The following is a 20,229-nucleotide window of genomic DNA, read 5'->3' on the forward strand; positions in this document are numbered from 1 at the left end:
GCGCCTGGACCCCTCGCACGTGCCACATGTCCCTGCGCCAACCATCTTCGCCACAGGCGCTGCACCGTGGACACATCCCTATGGGTATCGGCTGCGATTTGACGAAGCGACCAACCTGCCCTTCTCAGCCCGATCACCATACCCCTCGTAAAGTCGTCTGTCTGCTGGAAATGCCTCCGTTGACGGCGGCCTGGCATTCTTAGCTATACACGTGTCCTGTGGCACACGACAACACGTTCTACAATGACTGTCGGCTGAGAAATCACGGTACGAAGTGGGCCATTCGCCAACGCCGTGTCCCATTTATCGTTCGCTACGTGCGCAGCACAGCGGCGCATTTCACATCATGAGCATACCTCAGTGACGTCAGTCTACCCTGCAATTGGCATAAAGTTCTGACCACTCCTTCTTGGTGTTGCATTTGCTCTGTCAGTCAGTGTATGATATTCACGTCTCTTATCAGGTTTTAACCAGTGCAGTGCTTGATATTAAGGAGTAATATGCACATCATACCTTAGGTTAAAATGAATCTAAGGCAACAATTCATAATACGCTGCAGTTTCCTAGTTTGTTCTTTAGTAGCGTCTACCAAGATAACATCACAGTAGTCAAGGATAGGAAGAATTAGGGTCTGTATTAATCTTTGCCGCATGTTTAGTGGTATAATATCTTTGTTTAATTTCAGTGGGTGTAGAGTAGCAAACACCTTATGACTTATGTTTTTGATATGTTCTGTCCAATTTAGAGTTTCAGTCATAGTCGCCCCAAGATTTCTCACTGTTTTACTGTACGGAATTGTGCTATTATCTATTTGTAAAGGAAGAATGATCGAATCATTGATCTTGTGTAGGAGCTTCTGGGAATCGACAATGATAGCTTGCGATTTTGATGGATTTATGAGAAGTTTGTTTGCGGGAGCATATTCACTGAGTTTTTTCATGTCATCATTTATGCATTTTACTGCTTTTGGTAATTCGCTTAAGCTGCAATGGTAGTAAATTTGGAGATCATCAGCATATAGGTGATAATTACACGTTTTTAGAGAAGATGAAATGTCATTGATATACAATGTAAAAAGCAACGGTCCTAAAATACTACCTTGTGGCGTGCCAACTTTCCTTGTACGCCATTCTGAATTTCTTTCGCGAGTTATCACCCGCTGCCTCCGATCTTTCAAATATGACGTAAAAAACTCCAGTACTAAATGGTCAAACAAGTAAGATTCCATTTTCTTAATTAGTAGCTGTAAGTCTATTGTATCAAATGCGCCACTGAAATCCAGTAGTGTTAGTACTGTAAGTTGTCGTTGTTCCATAGCTAGTCTGATGTCTTCTGTCACTTTAAGGAGAGCCGTGGCAGTGCTGTACCCTTTCTTAAAGCCCGATTGTAATGGGTCAAGGAGAGAATAGTTATTTAAATATTTCAATACTTGCTCGTACACCAGTCTTTCCAAAGCCTTAGAAAGCGCTGGAAGAATAGAAACAGGGCGATAGTCAGAGGTCAGTTTAGGATCGTTTATCTTGGGCACTGGGATGACATTAGCTTGTTTCCAGAGTGCAGGGAAAGTTCCATTTCTAAGACAGTAATTGAATATATGTGTGATAATCGGGAGGATAGCGCCTATTATATTATGTATGAAATGTATAAGGATGTCATCTACTCCTACTGCCTTAGATTTAATAGAGTACAGTACTTTTTTAATTTGGTTGCTAGTGACCTCTTGGAATGAAAATTGAGGACGGTTAAGTGGAGGGATGGTTGGTTGATTCGTATTTAATTCTGCCTGATTGATTGGTTTAAACGTGATTCGTTCTTCAGAGAAATATGTAATAAGCTCGTCTAGGGGAACAGTTGGTTCACGTTGCTGTTGTTGGCCCTTTACAATACCAAGAGAGCGTAGTTCTTTCCAGGAATTCCTGGCATTCATTTTACCTGAAAGACAGTTTAAGTACTTAAATTTCTGATTTCTGATTTCTTGCTTAATTCTGTTCCTAAGTACCCGATAGTTTTCAAAATCGGATTCGTTACGGGTACGTTTGTACCGTCGGAACCATGAATCACGGCGAGCCATCAAATTCTTAATTTCGTCATTTAGCCATGGGCAGGGGGGGGAGACTCACTTTCACTTGTCGTTTGGGAGCGTGTTTTTCGTATAGACTAGTAATGAGGGAATTTAGTTTGTCTATTTTTGCGTCAATATCGTCTAGTAGTAGAATATCGTTCCATGGTAGGTTGTAGGCGTCATACTTCAGTTGATCTAAATTAATATCTCTTATATTCCTACAAGTGGTGAACTTAGGTTTGTATTTGGGTATGCGAAGAGAATAGGATAAATAAACTAGGTCGTGTGTTGAGATCGATGGAACAGGAATTTGGCCGTGATTTAAGGCTTTCTGGGGATTGTTTGTTATGATTAGATCGATTAGTGAGTGTGAAGTGTGATTATTGCTATATATATGGTTGGTAGGATTTAATGGGAGAATCGTAAGGTTACAGGAAAATAGTATATCAAGTAGTTTGTCCTTCTGAGCTGATTCTTTCAGTAAGTTTATATTTAAGTCTCCTAATAGTACGATATGTTCGTAAGTTGGTACTAGGTTGAATAAACAAGCTTCCAACTCCGTCATGTTCACTATATCTGGAGGTTTATAAACTACGGCGAAGAGGACTTTCGTCCCTTTAACGGTGATCTCCACGACCATGAACTCTGGTCCCGGTTGAGTGGCATTTTGTGATGTGCATATTACTCTACCTCTCAAGTCATTTCTGAATTAAAGGGCTACACCGCCACGTTTCCTACCATCCGTTCTATCCCAGCGGACGAGTTCGTAATTATTAATATTTACCATAGCGGAAGGGATAGTAGGCCTTAGCCAAGTTTCACTAATACAAAAAACATGTACGTCATTGTCGTTAACAATTGTACGTTCACATCGCAACATTGCAAACCATGTGGCGTAGAGGAGAGAGCCTGTCTCAACAAGACACTTGTTGCAACAGGGGGTTGCGGACCGGAGCCAGACTCAGGTAGCGGGCGTTGAGCTAACATTACAAGGGGATTATGTTTAACTTAGGTTCACAGAAACAATGGGTACTCACCTCTGCCTCCCGTTGACTGTTGCACACACACATTCACACTCACATTTCAAAAAAATATACACATAATTAACAGTATTTGAGGCAAATTTGAAACTCATGGTAAACAAGAGTCCTGTTACATATTTTAAAACTAGCCCTATTATAACACATTCACTCATTGTCACTGATTCTGTGCTCCGCTACGCTGCCTGATCAGAACGTTTAGGTCGCTAGGAGTGATCAGAGTGGTTTTCTTGCCGTCTGGTGTAATTACAGTCACACGTCCATCCTGTGTATACACATTCCGCAGTCCAAATGCATCGCGTGCCTTATTCAAAATCCCTTTTCTTGTTGCCGTGAGGGATTCCGTGACCATGATGTTTGTGCCCTTCAGTAGTCGCTTCGCCCGCCAGTCTTGGTCCCGCTGATGGTATCGCAGAAACTTCTCAATTATTGGCCTGTTCCCAGTGGCCACTACGTTGGCAGTCGTCCTGCGCTGGCCACCCAATCTATGACATCTATCGATACTGTCCATGCCAATATATATCTTGAGTCTGTTCTTAATGACGTCTATAACAGCCCCATAGGTGCCCTCTTCAGGTGATTCCTTAACCCCATGTATCAGTAGGCAATTTCGCCTACTGTACTGGGCTGCTTCATCAGCCATCTCCTCTTGTTTATCCATCCTTTGATGGATCTCCGCAATGGCCTGCTTCATGTCAGCTATCTCAGCACCCATGGAATCTCTGAAGTTCTTAAAGTCGGAGCTTAGGCTGGTAAGCAGCTCCTGGGGGTTGGCGGCACTGCTGTCTGCACTGCGGTCGGAAGCCGTCATGGCTTCCTCCAAGCGAGCTTGAAATTCAGCCATGCGGTTCTCGTACTGTGACAACCTCTTCTCGACGTCCATGAGAGTCATTTTGACCGTTTTAAATCAAAACGTGCACTTAGTGATGACGGCTGAACACATACAAGGAATCCCAGCTGCTAGTTTTCTTGATAATTAGGCAGGTAAGTGCGGAGCAAGTTTACACGTGATGGTCGTAGTCGCCATCAAATAAGATGGATCACCTGAAACTTGACGAAGAAACAAGCAGCAAGCGTAGAGCCGAGGAACAGGACGGACTCACACCCTTGGTTCCATTTTATTGGCGGTGGTGAATTACAATTTTTCACTTCTGAGAAAACAATGTTTCAACTTTCACTTTACGTAGCTTCAAAACTGTAAGAGGAATATACACGCTACTGTAGACTTAGTTTAAGCGTGCTAAGTACAGCCGAAGGTGAATAATGCTGTAAAATAAACGAGAACACTTTGGAGTCTGAAAATTCTTTTCGAGTTCCCGCCTGTGTTGTTTGAATTGTTCCTACTGTACATTCACAACTAGTGGCAAGAAATATTCATTTCAGTCCTCAGAACTGCCCAGTATCGTTATACAGAGCAGAACCATGCACACTATTAAAGAATGCCCAAATACATCATCTCGTTGAGGTTCATATTCTGCTGGGTTTTTGTAATTCTTGTGTAACAGGACACAATAGGCTATGTTAGAGAACAATCTTGAAATATGACCACCAATAAAAATGTTGCTTATGAATACTTTTCACATACCAAATGAATATTACTATTTTTTAATGGAGTTTAATTTAGCTTTGTTCTCCCGAAACTTATCTTGTGCAGAGGCACTCGCGAACCAGCAACGTGACAAGGCTTTTGTGTATTATTTTTGGGACCGTGGTTTGGTGTATTAACAGAGGTGAAAGAAGGTGCGGGGGTGAACAGGTCTCAGGCTACGAAATTAAAGTTAATTTAAAATTTAACAAGGTTATATTTTCTTTGCAAAATCAAGAAATAACAAGAATGGCAGGTACAGAGTAGCAAGGCTACAAAAGTACAATTACAGTATTTACAGGATTTGGGCTTCGAGCCCCGAACTCGCAATTCTTGGGCAATTAGCCCAACTTTACCCCAAAACAAGTTTTAACAGAGGGGCAGAAAACCCCATTCATGCCCAGGAGCACTTGCTCCAAATTACACAGAAAAGCCTCCTCGAGGCATACAACACTCAATTTTCAAGAAAGAGCCACTCGCTCTCAAACTTTAAGCCTATCAAAGGCCACACCAAACTCGACGTTCAAGCTGTCCTCTAGGGACATAGACACAGGGGTAAAATACCCAACCTACTGAGGCCTATTAATAAAGGAAAGGTTAATTACATGGCCTCTAAAATACCAATTTGAGAGGAGGCGATCTGCACTCCTAATACATTTTGAGTAAAACCTAATTGGCACTAGGCCGTTAATGCGAGGGCTAATCCCATACTAAAGAGGTGACTTACAGAAGGAAACAATTTACATTACGTTAAGGAAGAAACGGTTGAGAAAAATAAGTTCACCTCAAAGCAATATGAGTGGGAGCTCGAGAGGGTTAAACACTCTCTATCCCAATATGTAGCTTAAAAGAGAATAGATACTAAGAGTCTTTACATTTTAGGGAAAAGTTACATGGTGGAAAAGCTTCGGACCCGCCCCGAGAGTTAAACTGCTGAGCTAGCAAGAAAAGAAGTTATTAAACGGCCTTTACCTTATGGATGAACTGCTGCCCGAAGAAAGAGGCGCTTCCCGCCCCCTGCTATGTACTTTACACACTGAAATATGTTACTGAAGTGGCTAGCAGTTTATATACTCTCGCGGAAAGTTCGAGGCGTTTTTTGGAATGAGAACACCCTCCCACAAAAACTTTATTGGCTAGGGTTAAGCAATATATCCCCTTTGGGGAAGATACACCTGATTGGTCATAAATTAATTAAAGAAATTCGGGATTGGCTAAATTCAAAACAGGGGGAAAGAAGGGGTTATACAGCCAACTTAAACAATAACAGAAAGAAATTTAACAAGAAACAAACTTTTGAAATAAAAATTTCTCCAAAAAAAACTGTTCTTTCACTTCGCACTAGGGTGCACCATTGTAGTTCTTCAGTAGTGTCCTCTAGAAGAGAATGTTCACACTTGTTACTACAGGCAAAACAAAAACACATCGAAAACGACCTAGTTCAGAAACTTCAAAATTTCCAAGTAGTGACATCTTCTGAGAAACTTGAAAATTAACCCATTAGATAAAGTTCAGACTTCCTCTAGTAGGGGAGTTTCAACAGGCGCAAAGTTTGAATTAGCGGCGTGGAGGTGTACCGCCCGGTACAGACCTCCCCCCCCCCAAAGTCCCTCCAGGGGTGACACATGAAATTTGTTTGAAAACAACGTCCAAGTTATGATGTTGATATGGAGATTAATTGCAGAAGTATTTATAAAACTTTTGTAAATTTGGTCTGATCCAGTTTTCAGAATTCATTATAGTAACTGTTGAAGTAATGTCTTTATGTTTGTAGAAGTTGAATTCAGAAGGAAAATTAGTTTTTAAGGTTGAGGAAACATTTTCTAAGTCCACCAGGTATTGCAGTAAAATCCAAGAAAAGGTAGTAATGTTGAACTGGAATGTCCATATAGCTGGATATGTACTTTAAACGTTGATAATTTTGGCGGCCAGACCAGCCACCGCTGCTTGAGTTCAGAGGAGGCCGCACGGACCCCTCAAGTACCCTGAGATACCGCTCGCACGCACTATGAGAGGAGTAGTGGAGTTGAAGCACGCCGCGCCCGCGGCGAACATGCATGTCGCGGGCCAGTTACAGGTTGTGCGCCGCACATCAGCCTTGGCCGGGAGGAGGACTCCGGCTCGCCGTACACAGGTTGGCCTCACTGGGGAAGGGCGGGCCCGTACCCTGCCTCAGGAGCGGTACGGCGCCGCGCTGCTGCGGGGGCACTGAAACATTAAGGCTAGGCGGCAGAATTTTGTTGGACCATCATCTTTTTGAGGGCACAGGCTTTGTGGAGAGGTTGAGGGGCCAGCGGCGTGCAGATATTCATGGCATTTATAAGCCACTGTGTGTTGTGGAGCAGGAGACGGGAGCGTGGTAATGGCCGTGGCAAGGACAGGATGGCAGTTTAACAGTGCGGGGAAGGTTTACAATAAATGTTTACATATTAAGAACGTTATAGAAAGGGCAGAAGGCCTTAAAAGTGAAACCCCTAAAAAAATATAACCTTCATATTTCTTTCAAAATTATATGAGGCAAGTTAACACAGAAATTACACCGGTTTCACCTGTGACAGGTGAACCCTAAATATCCTCTCGGTGGCTGGATTGCTTAGCAATAAGGTAACGGGGGTAAGGAAATCGAGAATGATACACGGCCCATGAAATCTGGGGGCAAGCTTGCCCGCGGGAACAAAATGTTTGACCATCACCTGGTCACCTATCTTCAAATTGGTGGGTCTCCGTCCACGATCATATTTTTCCCTAACTTTTTCATGAGACACCTTACGATTGGCTTTAGCCTTCTTCCAAAGATCTTTAATGTTATCTGGGTCTATTGTCTCAGGTAGAATGTCACTCAGAGACCAGAGGTTAGAGAGCGGCGTGTTGGGAACAAACTTGAACATCAGCGAAGCTGGCGTAAACTTATGAGATTCATGAACCGCCGAGTTCAAAGCAAAAGCTAACCAATGCAGGGACGTGTCCCACCTGGAATGATCTTCATGATGATAGGCAATAAGCGCGGACCTGAGATTACGATTAACCCGTTCAGCCAGAGATGGTTGAGGGTATTAAGCAGAAGTTGTCACATGAGAGATGGACAGATCAAAGCAGAATTTACGAAATAAATTAGATGTAAAAGCCTTAGCATTATCAGACACAATATATTGACACGGACCAAAAGAAGCGAAAATTGAATTTAGGCAAGTAATGGTGGACTGAGCGGTAGCCAGCTTAGTCGGAAATAACCAGGAAAATCTTGTAAAACCATCTACACATACCAAGATGAACTTGTTGGCATTTCCCTTCGACTGGGGAAAGGCTCCTACATAATCAATATACAGGCGTTCCATAGGGCGCGACGCTTGGTGAGAAGACAACAGGCCTACCTTGGTTGACATGGTGGGTTTACTAAGCAAGCAGGATGTACAAGCCTTTACTAGTTCACGGATTTCACCGTACATACCCTTCCAGATGAACCTTTCACGAATCTTCTCACGAGTTTTAAAGATTCCAAGATGCCCCCCTAATGGGGTCTCATGATAGTACTTGAAGATCATAGGTACAAGAACAGCTGGAACGACAACCTTCATCCTCTTGTCATGCCTCGAAGGGCAACATAGAACACAGTTCCTCAGTACATAAGGGACAATATGTTCCCCAGAAGAAAGGGTTTCCATTATCGGAGCCAGCGTCGGACTTCACGTTGGTATTTCTCGATATCCCTAAAGAGCATGGGAGCATCTGTTAAGATGGCATTAACATCAGATAGCATGGGCTCGGGAGGAGATGAACTATCGACCGGTTCATGGGTCTCAACGTCGTTGGAAAACATACGTCTGAGTCCATCAGCAACAACATTTTCGGTACCTCGGATATGCCTGACATCGAATTGGAAGGCAGAAATACGGATGGCCCAACGGGCTATACGACCAGTACGACGCGGCCTACCTAAGACCCAGCTTAAGGCTTGATTATCTGTCTCCACGTCGAATTTGACATGTTCCAGATAGAGACGGAACTTTTCTAAGGCAAATAAGACTGCCAAACCTTCGAGCTCATAGATGGAATACTTGGCTTCTTGAGCCGACAAGGTCCTAGATGCATAGGCGATGGGTCGCCTCCCTAGTTCAGTCTCTTGAAGAAGGACTGCAGCTACCGCCGACGACGACGCGTCGGTTTGGACGATGATTTTCTTTGAGAAATCAGGCATAGCAAGGACAGGGGCATTACAGAGAGCTAATTTAAGATCTTCAAAAGCGGCTTGTTGAGAAGGTCCCCACTCGAATTTGATGCCTTTCTTACGAAGAAGGTTCAAGGGCGCCGCTCTATTAGCGAAGTTAGGAATAAACTTCCTGAAGAAATTCACCATACCAATGAACCTGGCGATACCTTTGATGTCCTTGGGGGGTTTAAAATCACGGATGGCCTGTGTTCTAGAATGATCGACTGCAACACCATCAGGAGACACAATATGCTCTAGGAATGACATGGAGGGCTTAGCGAAGGCAACCTTGGACAACTTAACAGTTAACCCAGCCTTACGAAGGCGATTAAGAACTTCTCGCAGATGATCTAGATGTTCTTCAAAGGTCTCCGAAAATACGACGACATCATCCAGGTAGTGATACAAGTACTCAAATTTGATGTCGGAGAAGACCCTATCTAGCAGCCTAGTGAGTACAGCTGCTCCCGTGGGGAGCCCGAAAGGCACGCGGTTGTATTCATACAAATTCCAATCCGTGGCAAACGCTGTAAGATGTTTAGACTCTTCGGCAAGGGGAATTTGATTGTAGGCCTGATTCAAATCCAAGATGGTGAAGAACTTGGCCTTACGGAACCATGAAAAACAAGAATGAAGGTCGGGAAGGGGCACAGATTGTAACACCACCTTCCGATTGAGAGCCCTATAATCAATGACAGGCCTGAAGCCCCCTTGGGGTTTCGGGACTAGAAAAATAGGCGAAGAATACGCCGACTTAGAGGGCCTAATAATACCATCCTTCAACATCTGATCGATGATTTCTTTCAGAGCCTTCATTTTAGGTGGAGATAGCCTATAAGGTGGAAAACGGACCGGAATCGAATCCGTGACCTCAATTTTGTATTCAATAAGGTCAGTAACACCAAGAGTATCAGAGAACACCTCTGGAAATGACTGACACAATTTACGAATACTATCAGCCTGCTCCTCAGGTAGATGTCTAAGGTCTAACAACATCTCATCCTGGGTAGGCGAAATAGATGAACATGATGCAGAATTACATTTCAATAATGGGATTTTACAATTAGACGCAAATTTGAAAGTGCACGACCTACTCTGAAGATCGAGCACAAGACCAGTGTGAGAAATGAAGTCAGCTCCCAATATAATGGGGCAAGACAAGTGCTTGGCCACAAACAATTTGATATTCCATGTAAATTTAAAAATACGAATTTTGACATGTAAAGAACCTAGAATTTCTAATGGAGATGAATTAGCCGAAACATATTGGATCGCAGACAAACAATAGTCGGGAAGCTTACAAACAGATTTCAATTTTGAATACCATTCAGCCGAAATAATAGAACAAACACTGCCTGAATCTAATAGAGCTGTTATAGGCTCATTATTTAACTCAATTTTGAGAAAAGGCACCGGTGCGGGGGTATCCGCCGCAATCCTAAGACATTCTTTGGGGCATTCAAAATATGAATTTGAAGACTGAACTTTCCCTGAATTTTCGACCTGTTTACCAGGGGCTGAGCCTCGGAAAGATGGATTAGTCGACTCAGCCGAAGCCACTAGTCACTTTTTATTATTGGCATTGGTGGAATTTGCACCAGAGGTTGAGCAGGAGGGGGTGCTATTTGAATTTGGGCAATTCTTGGCGATATGTGAGAAAGCCCCACATTTAAAACAGCCTTGTGATGAACCAGCTCCATTATTTGCCCTACTAGATTTGATCAATGGACACTTGTTCCGAAGATGGTCAGGCGACCCGCAAGCATAGCATATACGAGGTGTGACTGGTCGGCGAGGTGGAGGCCGAGGATTACCAAAAGAAGGAGGGGGTTCTTTCGCGACACGCAAGGAATCGGCGTATCTAACTCCTTCCGCTGAGACGGCCAATGCTTCAAGTTCAGAGAAGGTTTGCGGGCACGCCGCGAAACATAAATATGACCTATAGGATGGTGAGATACCTTCCACAATAGCTTGTACAATCTGATCCTCAGGAAAGTGAAGAGCAAACACCCTAGTATAGAACTTAATATCTTGGATGAAGTCTGCCAAGTTTTCATCCAAGCGCTGTACACGATAATAGTACTTCCGAATAAGGGAGAACCTTGCCCTAGCCGGGATGAAGTTAGCTAGCAAGTGGCCGTGGAAGTCCTCGATAGATGATTGCTCGGCAATGGCTCTTACTATTTTGTCTGAGAGAATACCAATTGCATAGGGATAGATGATTTGCAAAATCTGACATGGAGAAAGAGAAAAAACAAGAGCATGGTCCTGGAACTCAACTAAAAACCTTAAAAAAGAAATAACTTCACTGGTGGTATTAACAGAAAACTTAGAGATACCTCTAAGCAACGTTGCTAATGGATGAGGCAAGCTGCTGAACCCCGGTGACATAGTAGGTAAAGGTTTAAGTGGCAAAGACGTTAATTCAGAACGTACATTATTCAACGAGGTTCGGCGTTCAGACTCGTTCAATGGGGCAGAGGTTGTTTGAGCTGCAACGGTTTTCCTATTGACGTCTCCCTTAGGAGGCTCTTCCTCGCTACCTACATTCACCGTGACGGGTTGATCAGTTTTGGGAGGAACCTCCCCAGTTAACAATTGGGTAACCTTACTGGACAATTCAGAAAGATTTTCAAGAACCATACTAGCTTCCTTCCTCTGAACGTCATTCAACTTCAGAGACAACAGATCGTTAACCCTATTTGAAAAATGAAATAGCCTGGCTTGCACACGCTTAATTTGATTAGGAGAAGGATCATTTTCTTCAAAAAAACTAACTACAGATGCTAGCTCAGTATTATTGTCAGTGATCGTGGAAAGAGAGTCGTCAATTTCTTTCTCTCCCAAAGTGGGGATGGAAATGGGCAAATCAAGGGACTCTCTAAGCTTATTTGTGTCTAGCGCAACCGTGCCTCCAGATTGCACATTTCTAATAGTTAACTCATAGATCACCTCCTCATGGCGCAAATAATTAAGATGGAGAACATCGCGAGGGCCGGGCATGATGACAGAACAATTTTGAAAAAGAAAAATCAAAAATTTCCAGCAACAGAGAAAATTGTTAGAGTTCGGATCAAAACAATGTTTAGCCGTCAAAAGGGGCTAAATTGAGACCCATTCAACCACGCTCTGCTACCACTTGGGACCGTGGTTTGGTGGATTAGCAGAGGTGAAAGAAGGTGCGGGGGTGAACAGGTCTCAGGCTACGAAATTAAAGTTAATTTAAAATTTAACAAGGTTATATTTTCTTTGCAAAATCAAGAAATAACAAGAATGGCAGGTACAGAGTAGCAAGGCTACAAAAGTACAATTACAGTATTTACAGGATTTGGGCTTCGAGCCCCGAACTCGCAATTCTTGGGCAATTAGCCCAACTTTACCCCAAAACAAGTTTTAACAGAGGGGCAGAAAACCCCATTCATGCCCAGGAGCACTTGCTCCATATTACACAGAAAAGCCTCCTCGAGGCATACAACACTCAATTTTCAAGAAAGAGCCACTCGCTCTCAAACTTTAAGCCTATCAAAGGCCACACCAAACTCGACGTTCAAGCTGTCCTCTAGGGACATAGACACAGGGGTAAAATACCCAACCTACTGAGGCCTATTAATAAAGGAAAGGTTAATTACATGGCCTCTAAAATACCAATTTGAGAGGAGGCGATCTGCACTCCTAATACATTTTGAGTAAAACCTAATTGGCACTAGGCCGTTAATGCGAGGGCTAATCCCATACTAAAGAGATGACTTACAGAAGGAAACAATTTACATTACGTTAAGGAAGAAACGGTTGAGAAAAATAAGTTCACCTCAAAACAATATGAGTGGGAGCTCGAGAGGGTTAAACACTCTCTATCCCAATATGTAGCTTAAAAGAGAATAGATACTAAGAGTCTTTACATTTTAGGGAAAAGTTACATGGTGGAAAAGCTTCGAACCCGCCCCGAGAGTTAAACTGCTGAGCTAGCAAGAAAAGAAGTTATTAAACGGCCTTTACCTTATGGATGAACTGCTGCCCGAAGAAAGAGGCGCTTCCCGCCCCCTGCTATGTACTTTACACACTGAAAGATGTTACTGAAGTGGCTAGCAGTTTATATACTCTCGCGGAAAGTTCGAGGCGTTTTTTGGAATGAGAACACCCTCCCACAAAAACTTTATTGGCTAGGGTTAAGCAATATATCCCCTTTGGGGAAGATACACCTGATTGGTCATAAATTAATTAAAGAAATTCGGGATTGGCTAAATTCAAAACAGGGGGAAAGAAGGGGTTATACAGCCAACTTAAACAATAACAGAAAGAAATTTAACAAGAAACAAACTTTTGAAATAAAAATTTCTCCAAAAAAAAAAACAGTTCTTTCACTTCGCACTAGGGTGCACCATTGTAGTTCTTCAGTAGTGTCCTCTAGAAGAGAATGTTCACACTTGTTACTACAGGCAAAACAAAAACACATCGAAAACGACCTAGTTCAGAAACTTCAAAATTTCCAAGTAGTGACATCTGAGAAACTTGAAAATTAACCCATTAGATAAAGTTCAGACTTCCTCCAGTAGGGGAGTTTCAACAGGCGCAAAGTTTGAATTAGCGGCGTGGAGGTGTACCGCCCGGTACAATTTTATATCTCACCTCTGGCACTGTGTTATCCAGACTCTCATTTCAGCAGTTTACAAATATCATGCAGCAACTTAAATGACTTCGTTCAAAATGTCTAATAGGTTTGTCGAGTCAATTTCGTACTGAATTACATAAGAACAGGTTTTAAGATTTATAACATTTCCTAATTGCTGACTTGTGGAAGGACACATGTTCCTGAGCTTACCAATAAGTGATGGGGTTACCTTCCACATGTGGAGAGAGATATCGCCATAAGGTAAATAATTAGTGATGAGGTTACCTTCCGTTTGTGGAGAGACACATCGCCATAAGGTAAATAATTAGTGATGAGGTTAACGTCTGTTTGTATGGGAACACATGGCCCTGAGCTGACTACTTTATGCCTTTCCTCCGTGGTCTTCATATTTATAGACTTAATCAGGGTGAAAATAAATGGATTGATCTGATCCACGAACCTGCTACGCAGGGGGAGAGGTGATACTCCCACGTGGCGCGTCCCAGGTGGCTGATAGGGGGGTCCTAACCGGCTTGCCGGCGGACTTGAGGGAAATAAAATACCTCTCGCGGACCAAACACACTACCCCCTGCGGGTGGGGGCCGCACATGTAGAATACACCCGCTGAATCCCCTGCCTGTCGTAAGAGGCGACTAAAAGGGGCGACCAAGGGCTGACTGAATTAGAACCATGAAACTCATTTTGAATCGTACCATCACGCGGGGAACACCATAGGTTTCCTGTACTTGCGAGTCGTACCACTAAATTCGGTACGAAATAGGTTTGTGATTAGTAGCAGTAAAAGCCTGGCCTGGTGGATTCCAGTACCCGTGCGTCGTACCCATATGTGCAACACCGCGGGTCTGGGCGTAGCCTGTGAGTTGTACCACTATATGAGCAGCACCGTGGGTCTGCGTTGCCTGTGATTAGTACCCACTATGTGAGGAACACCACGGGAATACCGGCGCCCGTGTTTAATACACCTAGGTGGGGAACCTTCTCGGTTTGCGTTGACTCTGAGTTGGGCCATTGTGTGACACACACCATAGGTCTGCGTTACTTGTACGTATTGCAATACTTGTGAGTAGTACCATCTTTTGTGGAACACCGTGAGTCTTCGCTACTTCTGATTAATACCCCAGCATGACACATACCATGGTTCTATTTTACTCGCGACATATACCATTCTGTGGGGCCTTAGACGTAGATTTTGCACCCCCTTTAGACACCAAGCATCATTGTGCTTTATAAGTGGTTCCTTGGTCGGTAATACTGTTATTTTCGATCTGTATTGCGTCCGATCCAATGGTTTTTGTTTGTTTGTTTGTTTGTTTGTTTGTTTTGTGTTTTGTTGAGTTCCTGTCCATCCATTCATTCTTCATGCCATATTTTATTTTTATTTTGGTCAGTGGATGCCTTTGCAATTTTTGTTCTTTCATTTCGTACCATTAGGGGCCGATGACCTTTGATGTTAGGCCCGTTAATTTATATAAAAAAATGATTGATCTGATCGTCTGCTATCTATGATGGATGTAAGCAGAAATATGAATTGCGAAATTCCATTCAGCCTAGAATACCGTGACGCACTCCTCTGTTGTTGGTACCCATATAATTTCACTGATTATACAAACTGTATCTCCCGATTAATACAGATAATCCTGAAAGTTTTCTTTTGTTGAGTTATGTGTTGGAACGTATTAAGTTGAATGCTTTAATTGCCCGTTCTTCCATTGTATAGGGGGTTTAATAACATTGAGCATTTGAGATTTCAGTAGAAGTTATACTCTTATAAGTATGTTCCTCTGGGTTGTTTGCATTGGCAAATATTACATATGAATGACTTGGTAGTTGAAGTATACTTGTAAGAAAGGGTTTAATGAATTTTATACCTTCGATGGCTATATGGTGATTTCTTCTTAGTTCTTCAAATATGACTGCACCCCCAATCTTTATATTTAATAGGTGAAATTGGATTATTTAATAGATTGGTTGCATGATCATGAATAACTGTAGTAGCATTGATCTTGTTGTCATTTTTAGAGCAGTACACACATTGTATTTATATGCTTATAGCCAACATTGTATGTTAAATTCTGAAATTTATTCGTGTTTTAGAGAATACTAGCAAATGTAGCCATGCTTTGCTGTGGTATTCTACGTTGTATATGGATATCGAAGTAAATTACTGCACATGAAGTGAATAAGATTTTTAAATTGCATGTCTATTGGTGTTATCCGAGGAACAGCATAGGGAGGTCTGCAGACGCTGTTTCCAATGTTAAGTGCGAGTTGCGGAGTTGTGATAATAACGACAGTTACACTTGTGTTAGTCCTGCCTCGTGGAAGGGTCCAGTGTTGTGATATGTTGTCTCCAGTTAGATCGGTCTCAGACCGTGTCTGTATGTAGTTTCACAGCTTTCGGGTCGTTGAGCACTGTATCTGTCGTTCGCTTTCTTGTTCATACCTTGTGCCTCTTACTGCTTACTTCCTGTGTATATGCTGACATTCACAATATATTATACTCTGTATGCAACAATTGCCCAAACCAGCACAAACGGCGTTTCTCAATTTTCTTCTGGATTGGTGCAATGCCAAGACATTTCCGAATAACATCTTTTGTAATGTCAGCCACTCTAGTTATGCCAACCTTCCACCTAAGTATCTCTGTACCCATGACGCATAGTTGACATTCTACCTCCTTTGTAGCTGGCCAGCATTCATTGCTGTGGAAAACGACAGGACAGATAACAGTTCGGTAGATAGTTGATTTCAGATTGTTCTTCATCCCACGATCGCAAGGGTGCCCTTTGTCTTTCTCCACATCAGCCAGGCTTTGTGTAATCTTAAATTGACTTCATCACCAAGTCGGCCATCATCAGAGATTGTGGAGCCAAGATACTTAAATTTCACTACTCGTGCTAAATTTTCACCGCCAACATCCATGGTTCCAAATTCTCGACGATGTAATGTCATGTATTCTGTCTTATTTTTTTGTTGAGGCGTGGGACGTATAGTGCTAGTCGATTGTACCAGTCTTCTGTTTGGCGATGCAGATCAAGCTTATTCGTTACAGCCAAAATGACATCATTAGCATAGACACGTGTCCATGGTATTGGCTTGTGCAGGTCTGATATATTGTTGTCCACCACAAGAATGAACAGCAGCGGTAATACGACAGGGCCTTGGTGGACTCCTACAGTTATGCGGAAGTCATCAAATGCTCCTGTGGCAGCTTGAACATAAATCCCTCGTTCTACGTAGAGCAATTGTACCCTCTCAACAAGGTGCTTTGGAATGCCACTTTCTTGTAGCGCTGACCAGATATGTCACGAGGTACCGATGGAGGGCTTTCTCACGGTCCAGAATATCGAGATGAAGCCTCTTATTCCTATTATCTTATTCTTTTTTCAGTGTCTCAACAAAACAGCCGTGCGATGTTAATTGCTCCGGTTGTGCCACAATTTAACAAAAATCCAGCTTGGCTAGTTGTAACTTTGGCTAAATCGCTAATCCTGTTGTCGAGGATTTGTTCGAAAACTGTCATTGCGTAGATCAGAAGTATGATCTGGCGGTAATTATAAAAATAGGCAGGGTTTCCCTTAATTTTGAGCGGAGGTGATTGGGACTGATAGATACGGAAATTCCAAGATTGAAATTTTGTTAAGGTAGTTCCGCCGGCGTTCTCGCGCTTCCCGCCGGTCGAGTAGTAAATCGTCTATTACGTTATTGATGCCGTAAAAACGTTTGAATTGTTCCGTTTCATGATGCCACGAATTGACTAGCTGTTAAATATCCCGCTCATATTCTCGTATGTCTAGTTTCACATATAGATCTGCATAGCTCTTTGGTTTTATTTTTGGCAGTGACCTCCTTCTCATTACTACTGGCTGCTTTGTAGGCATTCCAATGAGCCAGAAACGTGTGGAACAGCTGTTCCTTCAACGTTACTGCATCCTGAAGATTGTCACTCCGAAGCCACGTGTCATTGCCAATACGTCGTCGTCGCCCTCATTTAGTTGTTCCAAGAATATGGCATGTGGCGTGTAACAGTTTAGTCCGGCTCACATCAACTGTGGTGATTGGTGGCACTGTTATTTTTGCAACAACGTCGGCCTCTTTCAGACGCCACCATTTGTTCCATTTCGGTAGATTTCCTGTGAAGTTGTCTGCAACATCTCTGAGATTCTGTCGTCTCACAAGGATTTAGTCATTGTGAGTCGGATGGGAGCCACTGTAGTACCTGCCTAGGTATCACGCTTTTTGAACTGTTTGTTCGCGATGATCACTTTGTGCGTTATCGGGAATTTGTTGGTTGTCTTTATCGTTCTTCTCTCCATATCCATGACCGCAGTGGGCTCTGTGCTCTTCTTTCCTCCGTCTGACGTCCATTCATATCACAGGCAACAAGAAGATAGTCAACGGTTTTCCTGTAAAGCACTGCCCAGAAGGCATCTTTGGTTTGCGTGCGCAGGCCAGTTTGTGTAGCGTTGCACTGAACAATTTTATTTTCCTTCTATCCCGGACGTAGACATGTTACATCAAGCGAGTGTCATACATTTGCACCTCAGAGACTAAACACACATAATTTTGCTGATATAACAATGCCAACACAATTAATTTTCTTTAGTTTCCGTTGTACATCATTAAGTAACTGCACCCCATATTTTCTCCTGCACCGTACATATGCCATCTCTCAAGTGCTGTGGCTACTTCGTCCAGACGCAGTTCAGTGATGCGATACAAATGGGGCCTCTCGCTTGTTCAACCGTAACAGCCCATGCGACGGTAGCCCTTGCATAATTTTCACGCTGACTGGACGTCCCTTCCAGGGGACGCCCTGGGCTTGGTTCCGATTCCATGAGACGTATATCCATTATTCAGTTATTTCACGGCTCGCTTGTTATAAAGAGTTTTCGAGCTCATGACAGCAGGTAGTTATGTCGCGCCGGACATGAACAGACGCCTTTTGCAGCCCTCCTCCTCCGCTCGTTTCTGCATTAACTTCCAGAAAGGTAGAGTACCTCTTCTGCCAACTGCTCCGTACTGAACGTCTCCATCTCAGCCAAAGTTGCCATTAAGAAATTTGTGTGTGTTTGGTCTACGAGAGGAATTACATTTCGCTCAAGACTGCCGGCAGGCCGGTGGGGAACCCATATCAGTCACCTGGGACGAGCCATGTGTTATTGCAGTTTAAATGGTTCGTGGAGAATATTTATGAATACAAAATGAAATACCATTTTACTGAAAAACTAATTGAGAACCTGTTAAATCACTTGTTGCAAAAATCACGTAATCACGTAAAGAAGAATTGCCGCACAGTAATCAACATTTTGCTTGGCGTGATGTCACAATACGTACGACATGCAAACCAGTGTCGTGTTTTCTTCCCCGTGGTGTCTTGTGGTGGCAATATATATACCTTGTGTGATGATCAAGTGGTCTAGTCTGTATCGTCTGTAATCATTGACCCCCTTTTATTTGTCCACTTATTTTTTCCTAAGAGTGCAGTAACAACAAATGTTCGAGCCTCCCACTACTTTGCCTTTGAGGAAGTCATGCATTCCACCGGTACATTTGAATTCAGTGCACACATTATGAATTGGGAAGTTCCACTTCACGTTATGATGAATTTTCTCCTGTGGGATCGACTTTTCCAATGTGCCTGTTGCAGGCGAATCTCACCTTTAGCCAAGAAATTTGTATTTCCCGCTCGTCCTTCCTAGGATATTTAGAACCACCCTGAGGGGGAGACACATGCATAGACTTGGATGCCATTCAGCGATGTTATCATTCTACTAAAATAAAACATGGTCCATTAAGTTTTTGAAATAAAATGAATTTTATTATTTCCTTTACATGGCAGTAGTATCCACTACTGTTCCATTCAGTGCCCTATCATCTCAAATTCTGGTTCTAGCCTTGATTTTCATGTATCTCTTACGTGTAGTGTTAAGGGAACACTCGTAAGAATATTTAAGGACGTGATAGCTTGCATTTGGGTTCAGTTATTTCAGGATACCAGAACATTGTAATAAAACGCTACAACCTAAGCCATATTCCTTGTTGCCATCATATCTAAGACAGAAGTATCTGCAGGTGAAATGAAAGTATGAGTGTTGGGGAAAGAGCCATCATCTAGGTGTTACATTTCACCTTTTCGAGGATTTCGTCAGCTTTATTTGTATCTATATTGCATGCGGCCTCTGTTAGAGACAGCAATTAAGACGTAGATTGTTGTAATACGTGGTAGTAGTACGAACTTCTTAGTATAAACCTACCGTTCTACATTTACAGTGTGTCGGATCTTATTGCACAACAAAGCTATGTAATTAGAAATAACCACACTGTGATATAATAAAATGCTGCATTGCTATAATAACAATGTGCAAATACAATACGTATTTTTGCATGAAAGTAAATAATATTTATAAATGATTTGCCATAGTTCAGCAGACCCTGCTGACTGTCGGCAAACAATTTTCTCAACTTTATTAATGTCTACAAGACTGAGATTCTCTCAAACAACCGAAAAAAGGGTTTTTACAAAAATTATTACTCGCCAGCCAAACACCGCAGAGTGGTTGAACAAGATCAAATCTCCAAAGCATTGGAGGACAGACGTATACGGATTTCAGTACATAAATGTTTGCCGGATTAAAGAGCTTGTATTTCTCCTTTATTCTAGACCAATTCTGCTCATGCCTTCTTTAAATGACGTCTACGAGC

The 20,229-nt window shown here is 42.7% G+C and overlaps 1 long non-coding RNA gene across 1 annotated transcript in view; it reads left to right on the top strand.

The window, feature by feature from the left end:
- The window catches only part of LOC136885503 (uncharacterized), a 57,669-nt gene that overhangs the window by 37,025 nt on the left and 415 nt on the right, over positions 1–20,229 (top strand). The gene's annotated exons all lie outside the window — the stretch shown is intronic.

The sequence above is a fragment of the Anabrus simplex genome, chromosome 14 (genome assembly GCF_040414725.1).
Source record: "Anabrus simplex isolate iqAnaSimp1 chromosome 14, ASM4041472v1, whole genome shotgun sequence".
NCBI lineage: Eukaryota > Metazoa > Arthropoda > Insecta > Orthoptera > Tettigoniidae > Anabrus > Anabrus simplex.